Source organism: Micropterus dolomieu, unplaced genomic scaffold (genome assembly GCF_021292245.1).
Source record: "Micropterus dolomieu isolate WLL.071019.BEF.003 ecotype Adirondacks unplaced genomic scaffold, ASM2129224v1 contig_13080, whole genome shotgun sequence".
In the NCBI taxonomy this organism is placed as follows: domain Eukaryota; kingdom Metazoa; phylum Chordata; class Actinopteri; order Centrarchiformes; family Centrarchidae; genus Micropterus; species Micropterus dolomieu.
In genome coordinates this window covers 1-8,563 of record NW_025742066.1, presented here as the reverse complement: position 1 = coordinate 8,563, position 8,563 = coordinate 1, and the positions used below count along the sequence as shown (strand labels likewise).

Genomic DNA, 8,563 nt, shown 5'->3' with positions numbered 1-8,563 from the left:
AACATTTACTGTCCTGTTCTTTTTCTTTGTTTTTATCTTTTTATCAATGCTTTTATCCATTTAACTCTTTTAACCCTGATTGTAACACTGTAACTTTTATTATATTTGATGTTGCTTTTAAAGTTTTTTTTATATTTCCCTGTTGCTTTTCTGTTTTATGTAAAGCACTTTGAATTACCTTGTTGTTAAATTGTGCTATACAAATAAACTTGCCTTGCCTTACAAGATCTTTGTTGGGAGTTGCACATGAGCAGTCCCTAGTTAAGGACTACTAGCCAATCAGAAGCAGAGGAGGGCGGATCAGTGAGAAGCCGGTAAACGCAGCTTCGTTCAGCTGTCTGGAGTGAGAGTTTCAGAGCGGCGAGTTATTAATCTGTATCCATAAAGTTTTAACTGAGCTCTGTCTCTACATCACAGGAACAACTTTCTGTCCACTGACTGCCTGGAGGGTAGCTAGTGTTTGGAAGGGAGAGGAGAGCTGCGTGCTGCAGCTCGCTGTTTCTGAGGGCGTGTCGGAGTCGCCGCTCGGCGAGCGTTATATGAGGCGCGTTTAGCTTTCATCCCTGTGACGTCACAGGGATGAAAGGGAAGCGGCTGGACTCCAAACGAGCTGTTTTCAGTTCAGAGCAGAGTTTTCTGTGGGAGATGGGAACTCCCTTTGGGCTGGACTTTGGACTTTTTTACTTTGCAAACTTGTTACATGCACAAAAAAGGTATATAATTCAATACGGCTGTGGCTCAGGAGGTAGAGCCTGAAAGGCGCTATACAAATACGGAACATTGACAATAATGGAGAGGGACAAAGCAGAAACCACCTCTTTAAGGTGTAGGATCAAGCTGGCTCCAGTAACTCTTCTGCTGAGTCTGGTTACTGTTTCGACTTGTGCCAGACATACTGCAGGTCTTACTACAAACATCGGCTACGAAACCCAAAATATGGTTGCAATTTCTAAAAATTCTTCTTTCCTCTGCTCCCGGTGTCAGTGTATCGCCGAGGGTGAATATGTCCAGCTAACACACAGAGGTGGTTTTGATGGGGTACCCTTTCCTTTGGTCCTACAGCTATGGGAATTAGGTTAAAGCACTCAACAAAATTAACACTTTAAACAGCCCTTCACAATCTCATTCACACCGACTTAAGACATTTGCTATACTGGCTCAAAAAAGGATTCCGGAAATGTGTTCAAAGATTTAGAGATGATCAATACTACAATCTGACTTATAGCGAGAACCACCTTGCAATACAAGACAATGTTCAGGTTAAAAACATTGTAGGCATGTGTACAAAACGTAAATATTATGGGATGACAGGATCTCAATCCCATGTAGCACCTGTGGTGAACAACACTCACTTTCCTCCCTCGTGCCTGGACAAGGGATTTAAGAAATGGCAGGAAAAGGAATAGTTTATATGAAGCATCGGGGATGAAATCATCTTCCCGGTAGAGTGTGCCCATTTTTCTAGACATTTGTTATTGAGGACTTACATCCAGTCTGTTCCTCACTGTAGAAGGAACGTTGAGACTGTTGGTTAAATCTGTCTCTGTACACAAAAAGTAAAGACAATTCTTTCTATGGAGAACTTGTAAAATGTGAAAAGATTAATCCCAAACCTAGTAGGTGCTCCTGGGACTACTATGAGTGAACATGAACGGGACGCAATGTTAACAAATGTGAAAAGCGGGTTAGGGTTTAAGGGCCTACCGGCCGGTTAGGGTTTAAGGGCCTACCGGCCAGTTAGGGTTTAAGGGCCTACCGGCCGGTTAGGGTTTAAGGGCCTACCGGCCGGTTAGGGTTTAAGGGCCTACCGGCCGGTTAGGGTTTAAGGGCCTACCGGCCAGTTAGGGTTTAAGGGCCTACCGGCCAGTTAGGGTTTAAGGGCCTACCGGCCGGTTAGGGTTTAAGGGCCTACTAGCTGGTTACGGTCGTGCAGTGACTTAATTTGTTCTTTGCAAATATTTATGTTGAGTTCACATGAACTCCGTAAAACTGAGACTTCAGTTTTATTTCTTCAGAAAATAACGGAGTACAAAATAAGTACATGTTGCTGATAATACTCACATACTTTTACTGAAGGAAGGTTTGAATGCAGGACTTTTACTCGCAGTGGAGTATTTTCACAGAGTGGTATTAGTACTTTTACTGCATTAAAGCCAGTTTATAGTGAGAATAAGCAGTAAAGTGTTCAAACCTGCTCTGTGTAAACGGACTCCAGCAGCTCCTCCCGGTCCCGGACTTCAGGCTCCAGCAGCTCTCTGATAAACTGGACTCTCCGGCTACTTCCTGTTAGCGAGCAGCGCTAGCCTCCGTTAGCATCGTTAGACAAGAGCAGCTGAGTCTGAAACCTCCCGACAGTTTTTCTTCTCCAGCGGGTTCCTCTGCATCGGGTTCCTCTCCGGCGGGTTCCTCTGCAGCGGGTTCCTGCTGCTTCTCTTTACCCAGTTAGCATGTTAGCCACCGGAACTACTACTACTACTGCTTCTTCTTCTTCTTCTTCTTCTTCTTCTTCTTCTTCTTCTGCTGTGTGTTTAACGGCGGCTCGCCCCGAGTTTAAAGGTGCAGACCGCCTCCTACCGGCTCACTAATAATAATAAGCATAAAATATTATATGAAACAATAATAATAAATAAAATAATACTACTAGTGATACAAACATTTATATGAATAATAATACAGCTTTGAGCTTCTGAGCCGGTCTGTATGATCTCATGTGAAGTCCTGAGCTCAGTATTGATTTTAAACTCCCGTCTCTGTGAATTCTTCCTGAATGATGTTTCCTGCATTCATAATCATCTACAGCTCTGACACTTTCTGTTTGACGTGGAGTTTAACCCTGCATCTCAAATCTTAATCTTGTAATGACGTTTCCATCTGTCTTCTTCTTTTACTTGGCAGACTAGACACATCTACGCCTCACTGCTGCCCTCCACGAACCAGGGTTCACGGTTTCTTAGCTTGTTATAATTATTCCTGTGTACTTTGTGTGTTTGACGTTGTGCTGCCGCTGCAGTCTGTGAAACGTCAGGACATTTATATAAAAGTGTCTCCAGCACTTCTGCAGACTCCTGAAGCAGCTCTCGTGTCGTCGGATGGCGATCAGGTGTGCAGGACACGTTCTTATCTTAATAAACTCACTTTGTACTCAAACCACAGACGAGGAAGTGAATCAATAAGTGATGAAAACACCTTTTATTCTGGCGGGGGTGAAAAGAGACGGCCACAGATGAAGATGAAGTCACTTCTCCAGAGAAAGTTACATGAAGATGTTTGTATTCATGAAGAGTCTCAGGAGTCAGACGCTCGTCTCTCTGCTCTACATGGAAAACACAGTGAAGAAGAAGAGAAGCACATCAGACTCATAGTGTCTCCTGGGAAACAGGACCTGTCCTCACTTTCATAAGCATGGTTTCAGCATCCTTCCATTACAGCATTAGGCTACGAAGTCACGTCACCATCAGTAGGCTCCGTGGAAAACTGAACTATAACCTAATAAAAGACTTTAAGGCTTCAGCAGTTTTTGTTGTTCTCTTTTTCAGATCCTTCAGAGACTTCCAGTGCAGATTCTCTCATCCAAAACACCTGCAGGCTGTCTGAAACTATTTCATTCATTCATTTTATTAAATACATTTTACCGTGATAACGAGATGATCCTGTCATCTCAGGAAACCCACGTTTGTTATTTCCAGATAATGACAAATAATTTGAGATTGAGAAATTAAATCAACTCGTTATCAAGGGAAAACTGAGTAAATAAAATGTGTGGCCTGTTAGGGCTTCCGTAGATTTGATGAGTCACAATAAGTAGTTCTTCTTTAAGCTAACATAAAGATGCTAAGTTAAGCTAAAACTTTTGTCGGGAAGAGAAAGAACTTCTTTTATTAAAGTAATTAATCAGCTGTGAGGCTGACAGCTGACTGATGCCCTCTACAGGCTGGAGCTAAAATGATCCAAAGAAGTGTTTTCATTTTACAGCCATTCATCTTGCATTGCTGCTACAACACTAGGTGACAACAGTTTTGATTGGTCTGAGAAGAAGAAACTTTTTCCCCTTAGCTAAACCAAGTTCACAGAAAGTGAGGGTGCAAAACAGCTTCATGGGTTTGTATAATAAATAATAAAAATGAATTTAACTGAGAGTGAGCCTACAGAAACACAAAGTCTGTGTTTAAGAACTTCAGATGTCTAACTGATGGAGTTTCTCCACTTTGTGCATACTTACTATCTACTTCCAGGCTTTTAACCAGAACAAAGAAATATGACCACATTACTCCTATTTTAGCTTCATTACACTGGCTCCCAGTATGTTTTAGAATTGACTTTAAAATTCTATTGATCACTTTTAAAGCTCTTCATGGCCTCTCGCCTCGTTATATTTCTGACCTTTTAGTCCCATACGCACCAGCACGTACCTTGAGATCCTCGGGCAGAGGTCTGTTGTCTGTTCCAGAGTCTCGACTGAAAACTAAAGGGGACAGAGCGTTTGCTGTCAGGGCCCCGAGGCTCTGGAACAGCCTGCCCGAGGAAATCAGGTCGGCTGAGTCAGTGAACTCTTTTAAGTCCCTTCTTAAAACATACTTTTATAGGAGAGCCTTTCCCGATCTTATTTGACTTTATTTTATCCCTTTTATTTTATTTTATTTTACTGATTTTATATTTGTCTTAAATGTGTATTTCAGTCTTTTCAATGTTTTCATGCTCTTATCTTGTTTTTTTTTGTATTATTCTGGTCTAGAACCGGTTCAGACACTGAGTATACCAACTGCGACCGAACAGACTTCAGCCTGCTCTGTGGTGAGCTACTCTGAGGCCTCGTGGATTTTCTTCACGTAGTCGGATCTGAGGGACGAGAAGAACAAGGACCTGTTCAGTAACTCAGACCTCAGACTTAAAGCCAAGTATACAGAGTTTATCTGACCCACATTCTCCTGGAGCAGCCTGATGCTCCAGGAGCTGTGCAATGCTTCTTATATATACTGTATACATGTACTCTATGTACTGTGTCTAATACATGAACTCCCCGACAACGACCTGCAGGAAACTACTGCTTCATCACATGAAATGAGATCATTAACGATGTTCCTGCAGGTAAAGGTGGCCCAGGATGAATCTGTCTGTAATGTACTTTTGACTGCATCACATGGGAATGAACGTCCCAGAACAAACATTTTCACTTTGTTGCACGCTTTATTTTAATAGAAATATTTACATAGCTTAAATACATTTTGATAGCCTCGTTTCTGATGGTTGACTTTGTGACCATGAAGCATCTTGTACTGGTTTCTCTGCTCCTGAGCGTGCAGAGAAACTCTGAGAAGGTCAGAGTTCCTGAACTATACATTGGATTGGTTTTACTTGCGTCCTGTCGTCATCATCTCTGTGGCTGCGTCTCCCTGTACCTGACACTGACTGCTTTGGAAACGGCAGCTTGTTGTCAGTTTGTAGCTTTGACAACAATGAATGAATGATGAATGAACAGATGCTTATCATTGGCCAAAATAAAAAACTGACCTTCTGGTCCTGGGCTGGTTTCTGGCAGACTCTGCACCAGGTCTTTCCTGGGTATCTCCTCCAAAACCTTCTTGGTCACCTTCAGAGCTACATGAGGTTTAAAGGTGTTCACCATCAGATCCAATGTGTCCTGCCTGTCTGCCTTCTCCAGCGGGGATGCTTTGACGGGTTGGTATCCTTCCAGGATGTCAGGCTACTGCAGAGACCATCTGAACTCCTCGTCTCTTAAATCCTCCAGAGTGTTCATCAGGTCCTTTTGTGGTCATCATGGCTCCCTGCTAAAGTCAGGCAGTATTTTACAGCTGAAGGAAAACTGTGTTTCAGAGCAGCAGCAGGAGTTCTGACTGGCCGACACAGGAGCTGTGTTTGTGGTTTGTAGTATTTGTGTCTGGCCAGTCTGAGCTCCTGCTGCTGCTCTCTGGACTTCAGAGCCACACTCATTACTCTTCTTTCACGTGCTGTTGTGGTCGGCTGGTTCTGTTTCACAGCTGATACACTGTTTTGTTTTTTCTCCAGCCTTTCTCTTCGTCCACTTTTGCAATCCGTGTCATTAAATCACCTCGTCTATACTTGTCCACATAGTAAACATGTTGTGCAACAGTAATAACTGTCCAAGCGAGTCAGTGAGCTGTATATAGTTATATGGATTAAAGGAAGCATCGATGCAAAGAATCTGTTCTTCAGTTAGACTTTCTTCAGCCCTATCAGAGCAGTGTAAGTTATGTCTTTAAGGAACAGAGCAGTATGTGATGCCTGTAGTACTAAACTCCTGTACACATACTGCACATCCTGATAGTTAAACTTTCCAGATGAGATGAGAACATAAGAAGTCACACAGTGAGAACCAATAAATCCTGATACTTCAACATCGAGATCTTATTGTGTAAAGAAATCTTTCTCAAAGCATTTCCCTTCCTTATTTAACATTTCTTGTTGCTAACTAGTTTTTCAGAACACTTTTAACCAATACTTTCGAATGTGACCGGGACATGTGACTTCAGGCTGTACTATACGGAGAGATGTACTTGTACTTTACTTAATATTTACATGTTATACTTTGTATACTTTTAGATGAATCCTGATGCTTGGTGACAGACCTCAGCACATATAGCTCATGGAAATGATCATGTTCATATTAAACTGAAACACAGCTCACATGTTAATGCCTCTGTAATAATAATAATAATAATAATAATAATTCTACCACACAAGTGGGACATAGAATGCAGGAATAAGTAAATCACAGTTTTGCGGCTTTAAGGATTTTTGCAGCGCTTCACTAAAAGGCTTTTATCTGAACTATGATCAATATCATCCCTACAGAGCAGCTGAAACTGCTGATATGAAATCTATCAGGCAGAACGGGGCCTTATAATTCCTGCTGGGGACCAAAAATAAAGAAACTCCCAGGGAAGAGAAAATGCCTACTGAAGGAGGGTACACGTTGTGCTTTAGGTTGCACAACATGGAGGATCCAAGTTCCTCCTGTTAGTTTAGTTTGTTCATTAAAGAGTTACTTAACAACCTGTTCTTACTGCAACAAGCTAACAGCAGTTAGCAACAAGACGAGCAAAGAGTCATTAAAGAGAGAAACATGCCGGTTACATTACATTCACACGGGAGAAGAAGCTGCACCATGAAGAAAGAGGAAGTAAAGTGCGAACAGGAAACAGGCTGTTCAGTCACTGCAAGACTCATGTTGCAGCTCAGCAGCTCTTATTTCTTCTGCAGCTGAACAACAGACATCAGAATAAATCATTTGTTTCTTCACAGGAACAAAACAAACGAAGCTCCAGATGAAAAGTAATTTTGTGTGCTTGCTGGTTCCTGCTGAACACAAACTGAAGTGAGGAAATGAAAACATGCTCTCACTTTGATTCAGAGCTGTAAAGATCAGTAACTCAGGAGATATCTCTAGGATTTATGATTCTGCTGTTCCAACATTAGAACCGTTCAGCTTCTCTCTTCTTCACACGTCATTAAATAAAAACTTCCTGCAGCTGTTTTTAAAAGCTCCAACAGGTTCAGAGGAACAGGAAGTTGGTGGAAGGATCCACCAACCCTTGTCCCCTCATCAGTACTGATTAGGACATACTGATCCTAATGAAGGTGCTTTTCAGACCAAAAGCGAAGCGAGCGTTCAGGATGGTGAGTTTACATACAAAGTCAATACAAAGACGCGTAGAGTCACGATTTCCTGCCGGGTGGCGCAAAGCGACGCGAAGGGGGCGGGGCCAGCAACGCAAAGGCAACACGAAGGAATCGCATGACGAAGTCCCATGACGAGTCGCGATAGCCAATCAGTGTTGAGATTGTCCGTACTTCACCGAGGCTTCAGAGTGTTGTATGGAGAGCGCCGGGCAGAGCGGGGGATTGAAAATCTGCTGTCTGGCTGAGAACCGCGAAACTTGGGGGAGAGGAGCAGGGAGCAGTGCTGCAACGTTTGGACAAATAAACACCCGTAGTCGGTCTGGATTCTGCTCTGACAACTACACTGTTTACTCGCAGAAGGAGCTTGGAGTAAACAGCTTTTATTAAATTAGCTTGTTACTTTAGTTTTTAAATAAATAAGGTAAATAAATACAAAGGAAGAATAAAACAGACAAAAATATTAAAACACACACATAAATAAATACATTTAAAAAATTAGTAATAAATAAAGTTGATAAACAAATAAGGTAATTATAACAAAGGTGAATAAGTAAAGGCACTAATTAAAATATATACATTTATGTCTCCTTGTATAATTTAATTACTACCTACATTTATTTATTTACTTTATTTTTTTGTGTATTTAATTGGATGCTTATTTATTTATTGAGCATTTATTTATTTCTGTATTTATTTCTGACTGTGTCAGGATCGGTCCTCCATAGCGGGGTGGGAGAGTTATCAAGCACGTAAAGTTTGGTTCAGATGTGAGCATGTACACTGAAGTTACAACAACTTCCTGTGTCATGGCGAAGACTTGATCTCTGACGCCACGCCACGGACACACCCATTGACGAAAACTCGCAAATAGCACAACTTTTCATCTTCAATGCCTTTAGAAGGC

At 41.9% G+C, this 8,563-nt stretch overlaps 1 long non-coding RNA gene across 1 annotated transcript; it reads left to right on the top strand.

Annotated features, from left to right (window-relative positions):
- The first annotated feature begins 2,496 nt into the window (after window positions 1–2,496).
- LOC123966289 lies at window positions 2,497–3,510 on the top strand. The gene is made up of 2 exons (XR_006823938.1): window positions 2,497–2,556; window positions 2,896–3,510. It is a non-coding gene; the product is annotated as an uncharacterized LOC123966289 (long non-coding RNA).
- Window positions 3,511–8,563: the final 5,053 nt, after the last annotated feature.